We start from the raw sequence: 11,661 nt of genomic DNA, 5'->3' as shown, positions 1-11,661 counted from the left end.
GTTATCATGAGATTTACATTTGATATGTGCAAGAAATGTTACTCCAGGCATTGTAACTTTGCCAGTACTATCATTATTTTAGATCTTAAGGGCTTTCTAATGGCCAAATAAAACATCAAAGTTCTTTATGGCTAGCTTGTTTTAAGTTTAGTTGTAGAAGTACTGAAGCTAAAAGAACATTGCCTATGAGAAGGGCTCATGTTCTCTCCTCATTCTAACAAAGAGCCTGATGCCAAATTCGAAGAAACCATTAATTGAGGAAAATCTAATGATGGAGCTTCCAACTCTATCACTCATTTAAGTCTATGAAAGATCTTGAAAACAGGTCTAAGAGCAATAAGAACCCTAGTCTCCTGTGCCCCTACCTTTGAGATCTTTTACTATTTTTAATGAAAAGGAAAATAAAATTAAGTAAATTTCTCATGAAGAATGACCAAAACGCCCCGCCCGCCCCGCCGTGCCCTCAGCTGCGGCAGTCCGCAGCTGGAGGAGTTGTTCGCCTGCGTGGGCCCTTGAGGACCTTCCTGGATGGCCCGGAAGCCGGGGGCCCGAGTTGGTGGCTGTGGCCCGGCTCCTGAGCGAGAGAGAGTGGGACCTGCCCAAGACCGAGGCCCTGCTGCGCGATGAGAATGAAGATCTACGGAAACTTGCGGAAAATGAAATAGCTTTGTGTCAAAAGGAAGTAAGTCAGTTGAAGCACCAGATTGTCTTACTTTTGGTTCCCTCCGAAGAAACAGATGAAAATGATCTGATCCGAAACAATTGTTATATCACAGTTGTAACTACTTTCAACGTCCCATGTGTATCTGTAACTTCTATTATTGATGATGTTCTTGTATCACCTTCTTGTGGTTGTACCTACACTATCTCTGTAATCTTATCTGAGTATATTGGAAACCGTGTATACTGGTATTAGAAGTAGGAAATTGAAAGGGAATACCAAAATTGGGAGACACAGAGTAAAAAAAGACAAACAACTACAAAAGCAATACTTGCAAAACTGTTTGGTGTAAGTGAACTGACCACCTCAGGGGGGGAAAGGGAAAGGGGGAGGAGGGAGGGGAGGGGGGGTATGAGGGACAAGGTAACAAACAGTACAAGAAATGTATACAATGCCTAACCTCTGTACATCAGTTTGATAATAAAAATTTGAAGAAAAAAAAAAGAAAGAAAATGATCTGATCCTGGAGGTGGCCTTAGACATGTGTCTGCCAGCATTGGGGAACCAGATGCCTATAAACACATGAAGTATGAAGGAGGAGTGCACAGAGTATAATGAGTGCCAAAGACTGAGAAGCAAAGCTGCATCCATACCAGCACCATGACAGTGGCAATCTTGCCCCAACCTACTGAGATTAATCTGGTGATTAATCCTAAAGACTTAAGAATTGACACTAAACGAGCCAATGGAGCTGGGGGTCAGCACGTAAACACCACAGACAGTGCTGTCCGCATACTTCATCTTCCAACAGGTATTGTTTCTGAGTGCCAACAAGAGAGACCAAAACTGCAAAACAAAGAAACAGCTATGAAAAAGCTGCGTGCAAAGCTGTGCAGCATGCATCTGGAGGAAGAAACAAGTAAAAGATATAATGCTAGGAAAGTCCAGGTTGGAACTAAAGCAAGGTCAGAGAAAATAAGAACATACAATTTTCCACAGAACCAGGTCACAGATCATAGAATAAACAAATCTCTGCACAATCTGGAAGCTTTTATGCAAGGAGACTGTCTGCTGGATGAACTCATACAGTCACTGAAGGACTATGCTGATTATGAATCCTTAGTAGAAATAATTTCCAAAAAAGACTAAGTTGTTTTGTTATTCAAGCTTTTCATAATATATATTAGGAAAACATTTTGATAGAAAAAAAAAGAATGACCAAAAGTAATAAGCAAGCAGGTACATGACTTTGTGATATGTGAAGAAAAAAAACCACCTAGTTCCATTTGTAAGGAAATGGAAGGACTTGGAAAAAGTTATACTAGGTGAAGTGAGCCAGACCCAAAGAAACATGGACTCTATGGTCTCCCTCATAGGGAATAATTAGTACAGGTTTAGGAAAGTCATAGCAGAGCATCATAAGGCCCAATAGCTATACCCTTATGAACACATAAGATGATGCTAAGTGAAATGAACTCCATGTTATGGAAACAATTGTTATATCACAGTTGTAACTACTTTCAACGTCCTATGTGTATCTGTAGCTTCTATATTGATGATGTTCTTGTATCACCTTCCTGTGATTGTACCTACACTATCTCTGTAATCTTATCTGAGTATATTGGAAACCGTGTTTACTGGTATTGGAAGTAGGAAATTCAAAGGGAATACCAAATTTGAGAGACACAGGGTAAAAAAAGACAAACAACTACAAAAGCAATACTTGCAAAACTGTTTGGTGTAAATGAACTGAACACCTCCGGGGGGGGGGGAAGGGAAAGGGGGGGGAAGGAGGGGAGTATGAGGGACAAGGTAACAAACAGTACAAGAAATGTATCCAATGCCTAACGTATGAAACTGTAACCTCTCTGTACATCAGTTTGATAATAAAAATTTGAATAAAAAAAAAACACCTAGAGCACTGAGAAAAAGAAATTGACCACACAAGGAGACACACAAGATTTTCAGCTAACTTTCTTGAGTCTAATTTGGTCTATGAAGGTTCCAACCAGCTTCTTGACATCAAAATTTAGTATCCATAATCCAGTGTTTGCAGTCAGTACCACCACTAAATAAAAGTGGCAGTACAGAACATGCTCCAAAACCAATGCTTAGAAGAAAATTACTAATTGATCCTAAGGGGGCAAAAAAAGAAAGCCAAAATTAATCAACTAAAACTCTATCAATACACATATAGCTTATGAATGAATTAATTAAGACATATGGATTCAATACACATTACAGATTAGCCACTTATAAAATATTTGTATACAGTGTCTCATCATCCAAACTTCACGCATACAATTGGAATGAGCATCATGGAATTGACAGATGAGAAAATTAAGGTTTAAAGAAGATTAATAATTTAGAGAAAAGATTTCATTGGTTGTGGGAGGTCTTATTTTCAATGCCATGAAAGGGGCTGGAGAAACAGTTGACAAATTTGAGGAAAACCAACTTTTAGTATATTTATACCATGAGAAAGGCACCATAGTAGGCTCTTTTCTAGCACTATCACATTCAATCCTTACAGCTATGGAAAGCTGTATGTTTATTTGTATGTATGGAAAGCTGTATGTTTATGTTTATTTGACAAATTAACCTGAAGCTCAGAGAGATTACACTACTTGCACGATGTCACACATAGAGTAGTCATGGATTCAATATTTCATTTTATGAATTAGAAGTTCTTGCTATCTGCATTATTAAACCAAAAGCTACACCAGAAGGTAGACATGACTGTGCATGTCTATAATACACTATAAACACTCAGGGGCCTAAGAAAGAAGGTGACATGCTGGTGTCAGTGTCTCAAAAAGAATGAGAGAATGCCAGAAAAAAAACAGAAGGATGTTAAAGAAGGAAAGAAAATGAAAAAGAAAGAAAGGTAGAATAAAATAAAGGAAAGAGAAGAAAAGGAAAGAAGAAAGGGAGGGAAGACAGAAAGCTTAAAGTCACTCCAGAAATAATACAAGGCAAGCACTCTTGCCACTAGGCCATATTCCCAGCCCTACTCCAGAAATAATAAACTGACCATTTGTGAATTCAATCCATCTGTGGGTACTGAATTATTCATTTTGATTAGCTTCAATAGCTCAAAAACCTTAAAACTAAGGTAGCATGGATGAGAAAAAGCAGCTTTCTTTCTGCTTAGTGTTGAAGCTTTTCTGGAAAAGAAGAAAGCAGGATGAAATTTAACAGGATACAGTCAGTTTCACACACACACACACACACACACACACACACACACACATCAGTGCACAGTCCAAAAGCCACTATTAAAACAAAGACAATTCAAAAAGTCAATGAGAAGACACAGTATAGCATTAAAACTTACCACCTTTTAATCGTTGCCCAAGATCTCAAGTCACAAGTAAGACAGAATGCTGCTAGCACAGATGCTCCCTACTGACTAAGCTCAGTTCACAAGCATCAGACTTGCCAGAGTATAGAGAAATTTCTTACCCTCCTCCCATTCACGTTGCTCTCTGGGCATTGTACTCCTGCCAGTGTCTCCAACTGCTACAGGCCATACAGAAAGCTGATCCATCACATTTTGAAATCAACTGTTGAATGAAGGTTTGAAATCAAGATTTGAATATCATTCTAACAGCCAAGCTCCCAAGTTGGTTCTTGTTTTAAAAATATAAACTGCTGAGGGAAGGTGGTACTCCCCTATGAAATGGGAGGTGGTGTAATGCCCAGATTTTAAGGCCCCAAAGACAACCATCAGAGTCCACAGTCAACGCCAAACCACAAGGGTCGTTTTATTGCGACTTCGAACCCAGTCCCCCCTGCGCACTCATTGTCAGTGACGCTGAGAGGCCCCGAGCACAATTCCAGCACAGCTTTTTATAGACAAGTACAGGGAAGATGAGGGAAGATGAGGAAGACCCCCGGTTACAAGTACACGATTGGTTGACATTTGCCCTAGTTTACTGGTAGCCTCAGGATTGGCCTGGGTCTTCCCACCGAAGCAAGGGTCAGACGGCCTTAAACCTGGGGGTGGGCCTCCAGGAGTGGTAATGTAGCCACGTTCCTGGAGCCAGGCGGTTCCTATCTCCTGTGCCCAGGTCCGGGCCGGGGTCTGAGAGCTGACAGTTATGTCCAACCTTGAGTGGGCTTCAGGCGCGAACAGTTAATCACATCCCGGGCCAGATGGCTATTATCTTTTAGTGCCCAGATTCAGGTAGAACAGAGTTGGGGGGGGGGGGGTTAGCAAGCAAAGGTACAGAAGCAAAATAGCTGTTAGGGGCATAATGGTCACAATTTTATTCTCTACGCTCTTCAGTGGTACTGCCTTATTACCAAAAAGCAAAGTAAACAAGGATATTTAGAAACTATCTTTTCAAAGGAGAGACATAACAGATATTGCCAAGACCAAATGCTCTTTTAAATAAAATCTCTAGAGAAGAAGAAAAATTACTCTAGAAGTAGAAAAGAGACCTCCAAAAATTTTCTATTTATAAAGAAAAGGTTAGGCATTAATCAAGATGAAAAGAAGGGAGGAGTTTCAGCAGCTGCTTGTCTGAACAAATAGTCCTTTGACTCACAATACTCACATTTTTTGGACTGGAGAGATCTGAAAACGGAGGAAGATCCAGCTACATAATTCTGGAGCCCAACACACAAGGGCTCCTCAGACACACTTCTAACAAAGTTTTTGTCTTTCATGCTTGCTTGATTCTTTGTCCTCCTTTCTCTTAACAAGCCTTTCCTTTCATGGGAAAGTTCCCCTTGCAGGCCAAGACAAACTAAACCAGCCAGTAAATACTAATATCATGATCATTATTTATACCTCCACCAATGTCTACTTATCTTCTAGTACAGCAGTATTTAACAATGGATCAGCGGTAGAGGTAAAATTAAACAGAGGACCACAGAGAAGTTCATGTAACTGAACCCTTTCCTAAAAGTGATGACACCTAAGAATGGTGTTCACTTAATATAATTTTTCCAATTCTTTCCATTTCCTTACAAACGATACAATATCATTATTTCTAATGGTAGTATAGAATTCATTCATACACACACACACACACACACACACACACACACATAAATGAATCACTGTTATAAGGTATGTCAGTTGTGAGAAAACAGAGAAGCCATATTTTGATAGGTCAAATTGGGAGTCTTTATTAGAGAGCCTGCATCTGCAGGTGGACTCCTGTCCCACAGATCCATAGCTGAGAAAAGAGCTTACACAAAGCTTTTAAAGACAAAATCCACATGCTTGGTGGAGACCAAGCCTTAACAAAAGCAGACCTTATTTAGGAAGTAGCTCAGGGACATGAAAGAACCTCTATTTAGGGGATATGTCTCAAACCTTTCCATATAGGGGTATACTTAGAGACTACTCAGAGACAGGTAATTCAAGCCATTTAGGGAGGTAATCAAGGCAGAATCAGGGCGTGCTGTCACAGTCACCATGACCATTAGCAGTAAAATGACAGGAGATTGGGTCAAAGAACTGAGGTTTGGGGGACCAGGGGACACAAAATGATTCCTGCTGCTGTATCCTGACACCCCATTAACAAGTATTTTTATTGATTTTAGTACAGGGGGAGGGAACTGAAGATATGTGCAAAATGAGGCATAAAATGAGGCATAGATTGCATACAAGTGATAATTGACTTCTTTGTCTTAGTATGCAAAGGGGAGCAATAAACATTCCAACATTAACACAGACTCTCATCTGAAACACAGGGTAGTAATTTGAGCCTCTCCATTGCCTAAACTGCTGTATCTTTCCAGAGCCCCAGTCCTTGGAATTTTGGGAGCCTTTACTGAGAGATATGCTTTCCAATCTCAGCCCCTTCAGACCTCACAGTTTGGCAATAGGGCTCCTCATATCCCCCCCCCCCCATTTATTATTTGAGAGAGCATAATTTTCATTCCTGCTTGAGCTAGCATATGCTTGATGTTGAACAATGAAATAGGCAGGAAGCTAGCAGAGGATCCCTGAGATAGAAGTTATTAGAACCAGAAGGGGCCAAAGCCAAGCAAACCATTCTAGGAGCCCTCAATTAATAATGATTTTTTAACTTGCTCAATTCCTTTTTGAGCTGCTTTAGCAGGTTCTGAATCTTTTGAGAACTGTCAGTTATATTAAAGCAACACAATCCTTTGACTTGTTCACATCTCAAATGTAAAATCAGAGGCAGGACAAAAATATTTAATATCAGAAATAGGGCAAAATATCAGAGGCAGAACCCCTAAGAAAAACTCCAGACCAGCTATTGCAAGAAAATTCCAGAGATAGGCTTTTAGTAAGTCATTGAGCCAGGCAGTTTTATGGTAGGCAGCAGTGAAACCCATATTAGATAGGGGAGGATGTGGGATGTTGTTTGGTCAGCAGCAATAAATTCCATTTGATCAACATGAATAAATCTCAAATGTGGGAACTAGATAAGGTATGGCAGAGTCCAGAATGTGAGCTCACTGGAATGTTGTCTTGTAACAATTAGCCACAATGTAGCTTTGATGAGGCGCTGTTTATTGCCTTATAGCAATTACTATAATTAATAATAGTAATAAATTATAATTAATGTAGTTTGGACAACTTTTTGTTTATTGCTGTGTAGCAATTAGTTTTGTGGTAGTTGTTTTGTAGGCATCAGTCTTGAGGACCACTATCTATAACCGCTATCTCTAACTGCCAGCTTTACTTCTGTAAATCTGCTTGTAGTCACATACAGTCATCTGCATAGGGATATTCCCTGTAAAAACCCTGCTGAACAAAGGCTGGCTGCTGCATTCTGCTATGCAAATAGTGGGGTGCAGATGTTGAGGCTTAATAAAGACTCCTTGCCCTGTTGATTTGAGTCAGAGGCTGTGTTCCCCTCTCCCCTGTACTCACTCCATTGTCTCTACCTATTCAAAAATGAAATATGAAGGATGGACTCCCACCAGTTTTCCCAGGCCAATACAGTCATCACGCAAAACCCCAGGTATGCACTGACCAGCTTAGATGTGCAGGCAGGGCAATTCACCTAAGCCCAGTTGTAAACAATCCATTGTGGGCCCAAGGAAAAGCTACCAACTTCCAAGACCTCATGGCACTTTGAATAACCTCTGCCTCCTTGCTCAGACCCCATATAATACTGGTCCAAATTCACCCCCTTGCACAACCTCCAAACCTATGAGAGGTGAGACAAGCCATCCTTGGAATTGCAGATGCCTGGTTCAATGGGAAGAAATTGAAGCCCAGCTTTGGGGAACAGGTAGATACTTTGTTTTGCTTAGCCCCAGGGGAGCTTTGCTCCTTGTGCTGTGCTTTTGTATAATAGTTTGCTGAGACTGGCTCTCCACCCAACATGTGACCTTTCTCTTTAAAAGCTTGGAGCAAGCTCTGTTTGAGGCTGCAGGTTTTTGTAATTTGCCAGCCTGCAGTCTGTTAGCATCCCAAAAATTTGACCTCTCAAAATGTGGTGTCTCTATTTTCCCATGACTGGGTTTATATCTGCTTTAAGGTGTAGTTAACACACAACATTACAAACAAAGACATTGCATTAATTTCCTGTTTATTGTCCTTTAAGCAACTGTCAGCTTCTTGACAAAGCCTCTTTATTTGTTCACAGGTGGAAATGGTGTTGTTCTGGTTTGAGCTGGTGCCTTAAATTATCCTCATCCTCTTGAAGGATTCTTCCCAGGGTTCCTCGATGTTGAGTGATTTTCTCTTTATTCCTGGGTTTTAGTTTCCAGGCTGGCTGACAGACAGGAAGAGCCTGTGAACACACAAGCATAACTATGGCCCCATACTTTGAAAGTTCTGGGTTTCCTTATCCCTGACATCCTTTCACTGTAATGCCCATGTCGCGAGGAGACCACCAAGAAGACCACCAAGAGCCAGACATTCCGAAATGCAAAAGCAAGGCTTTATTCAGGCAAGCTGCAACTCGGGCCTCATCCTACCCACCGACACAGCGGAGGTTAGGAGGAAGGCCACAAGCAGAGTTTTACATGGGTATTTAAAGGAAAAAATCAGTTACATAAACCAGGTGCAGGCAGGATTGGGGTGTGAGGACAAATCTAATTGACATGAGCCAGGTGCAGGGTTAGGGTGTGAGGAAAAATCTGACTGCCTTGGGGCAGTCTCTAAGATTGGTCTGACGACATTCCAGGGTGGTCAAAGCATCTGGAACATTCCCGAACCAGTTGGGCCATCCGGGAAATGGGTTTTTATGGCCGGTTGGTTTATTCTTAGCTTAAAACAAACAACAAGATGGTTGCAGTTTCAAGATGGAGTCGTCCTAGTCTTTCATCACCATATATGTTGGCATGAAGACTGTAATTTTTCAGACACTTCCAATATTTATCTGCTGCCAAAGTATTGGATGGTAAATTCAAATTTTCATAATTAAGGTATATAATGCCATGCTCTCTGTTCTTTGGAGATCCAGTGACCTATACCCTCATTCCCCCCTCCCCCGGTATTTTTTTTATTTAATTGGGACTTGAGTATAAGGTTACTGCATTCCACAATGGCTATATGGTAAATTATCTTAAAAGCAACATTTTGAAGGATCAAATCTTGGAATCTTTTTTTTTTTTCCATCCCTAGCACTTGCCTCAGGGCCTGAGCACTATCCCTGGCTTCTTTTTGCTCAAGGCTAACACTCTGCCACTTGAGCCATAGTGCCACTTCTGGCCATTTTCTACATATGTGGTGCTGGGGAATCGAATCCAGGGCTTCATGTATACAAGGCAAGCACTCTTGCCACTAGGCCATATTCTCAGCCCAAATCTTGGAATCTTTACTAGAGTATTAGCAGTCTCTAGGCAGCCATTTGTTACAAAGGCCTGCAGCCCACAAATACCCTCAACACTGTCAGGAAACAGGCCAGAAAGGAAAGCAAGAACAAAAACAATAGCACAAATCAATTCAACTCCACTGCAGAGCTGACTCAGGACGCCATGGTGACCGGAGACAAGCCAGAAGACAGGTCACAGGATGCCAAGATGGAGATTTGTGGCATAGCATAATGGCACCTGAGCTGGCCTGACCCTAAATAGGGTCAAGTCAGGGGGCTGGGCCACAGCAAGCTCCTAATCCCAAGCACTTGACTGATAGATTCAGTAACCTATAGGCCAGGTGTCCACCCCTGTCTCTGGGGATTCAGGAACACCTATCACCTGGGGATGGGACTTCTCTTCCTGTAGGAATTCAGGCACACCATCAAGTCAAGATGCCAGATAGTGCAACTTGCCATGTAGCGAATGATGGCGCTGGCCAGATCTGACCTCCTTACTACAGATTCCTGTTAAATGTTTAATTTGCCACTTATTTAGGAAAGTTTGAAATTTGGTACTAGTATAGGCAGGAGCATTGTCTGTTTTAATAGTAGAGGGAACACTTATGATCAGCAAGCTTATTTCCCTGGGACAAAGGACTAGGCAATTGGGAAGAAGCTCTAATGAGATTAAAAGAAGCCATTTTCTTTTTGAGCAATTCGATGACTGATTGCAGTTTATTCTTCTGTGCAGACTGTTAACAGCAGCTAATTATTACTGGAATGATATGCCTTCCCCTTTTTGCTCCCATCAGTAAAATAAAGAGCTTCTGAAATAGGATAGTTTTGAACAATTTTTGGCAAAATTGTGTACATTTTAGAAAAGACCTTACCTTTTTGATGATGACATCCCAGATTTTCCAGGTAACTTGAAAGAGCTATTTATTTCATTATACTTTTGTGTGAGATATATTGAATATGCTGCTGTAGCTGTCACAGCTCTACTACAGCCTGTGGGAATTAATGCTCAAGGGCTGTTTAGGTTACTATCTGCCTGCAAAGTACAGAGTAGAATTTCTAGGGAAGGACTTAGCTGATATTTTGGTTTCTAAGTAAAATAGGGGAGTGACTTGACAAGTCCAGTGAGAGTAAACAGCATGTAGATCGATAGGAATAACTGTAACTTATTAAGAACTAAAGTTAAATCTGACAAACTTGTAAAAGTTGTCAGTTTCTCTGTGGGCCTATCTGTAATTGTTGCAGAAGACCCAGAAACACAACAAATCAAAGAAAGACTGGATAAGTGGGATTGCATTAAATTACAGAGCTTCTGAATGGCAAAGGAAATAGAAAGCCCACAGATTTTCAGCCAGCTCATACCTCGCCATTCCAAGATAAGCCTGCTAACCCATTCTAGATCTTTCCATTTTCTTTTCTTTTGATTTTTTATTGAGATATAACCAAAGTAGTTCTAGACAGACATGATAGACATTTTTGACAGTGATAAACAAACCTTTTTAATTAAATTTTTGATACTTTAATAACAAAAGGCAGCTGGCATGAGTGCCTGTGCCTCATGCCTATAAATCTAGCTATTGAAGAGGTTGAGATATGAAGAGCAAGGTTCAAAGCCCTCCAGGGCAGGAAGATCCATGAGACTCTTATCTCTAATAAACTAGTACAAAAACCAGAAGGGAGCTGTGCCTCAAGAGTGCTAGCCTTCCGCAAAAGAAGCTCAGAGAGAGCATCTAGATCCTAAGTTCAAGCCCCAAAATTGTCTAAAAGAAAAAAAAAGCAAGTAGTCAAAGATGAGTTTCCCATTTGGATCACCCTTGAGCAACTACTTCTAAGGGAAAAACATGGATATATTCAAATTTGAAATCATTTCCACAATAGACAAAATACAAGGTTGGAATCACTCATATAAAAGGCTGAAATCACTGTTTATAAGATGTCTCCATTTCTACTCCATAGTGAGATGAAATTTTCTAATATGCATCACAAAGTCAGTAACTTTTAAGTAGTAGTATATCAAATGAATCCTTTTCACAATATTACCTATCATTATTGACATCGCTACTCAAAAATCATTGAAAAGTATTGTCATTTGCTATATAAATAAGAAGTGGTTTAATACATAAAACCAAAAGGAAATTTGCAAATGGCTGAAACTTACATTATACAATCAAGCTGCAATGCAAAATAAATATAGAAAGCGTATTTTTATAATAGTTACTCAGAAAATAAAATTAACCAAATGAAACA

The 11,661-nt window shown here is 40.4% G+C and overlaps 1 pseudogene; it reads left to right on the top strand.

Annotated features, from left to right (window-relative positions):
• Positions 1-429: 429 nt before the first annotated feature.
• LOC125351058 lies at positions 430-1,862 on the top strand (annotated as a pseudogene).
• Positions 1,863-11,661: the final 9,799 nt, after the last annotated feature.

The sequence above is a fragment of the Perognathus longimembris genome, chromosome 5, assembly GCF_023159225.1.
Source record: "Perognathus longimembris pacificus isolate PPM17 chromosome 5, ASM2315922v1, whole genome shotgun sequence".
NCBI classification, from domain to species: domain Eukaryota; kingdom Metazoa; phylum Chordata; class Mammalia; order Rodentia; family Heteromyidae; genus Perognathus; species Perognathus longimembris.
Note: the sequence above shows the minus strand (reverse complement) of the source record. Positions and strands in the feature narration are given on the sequence as shown.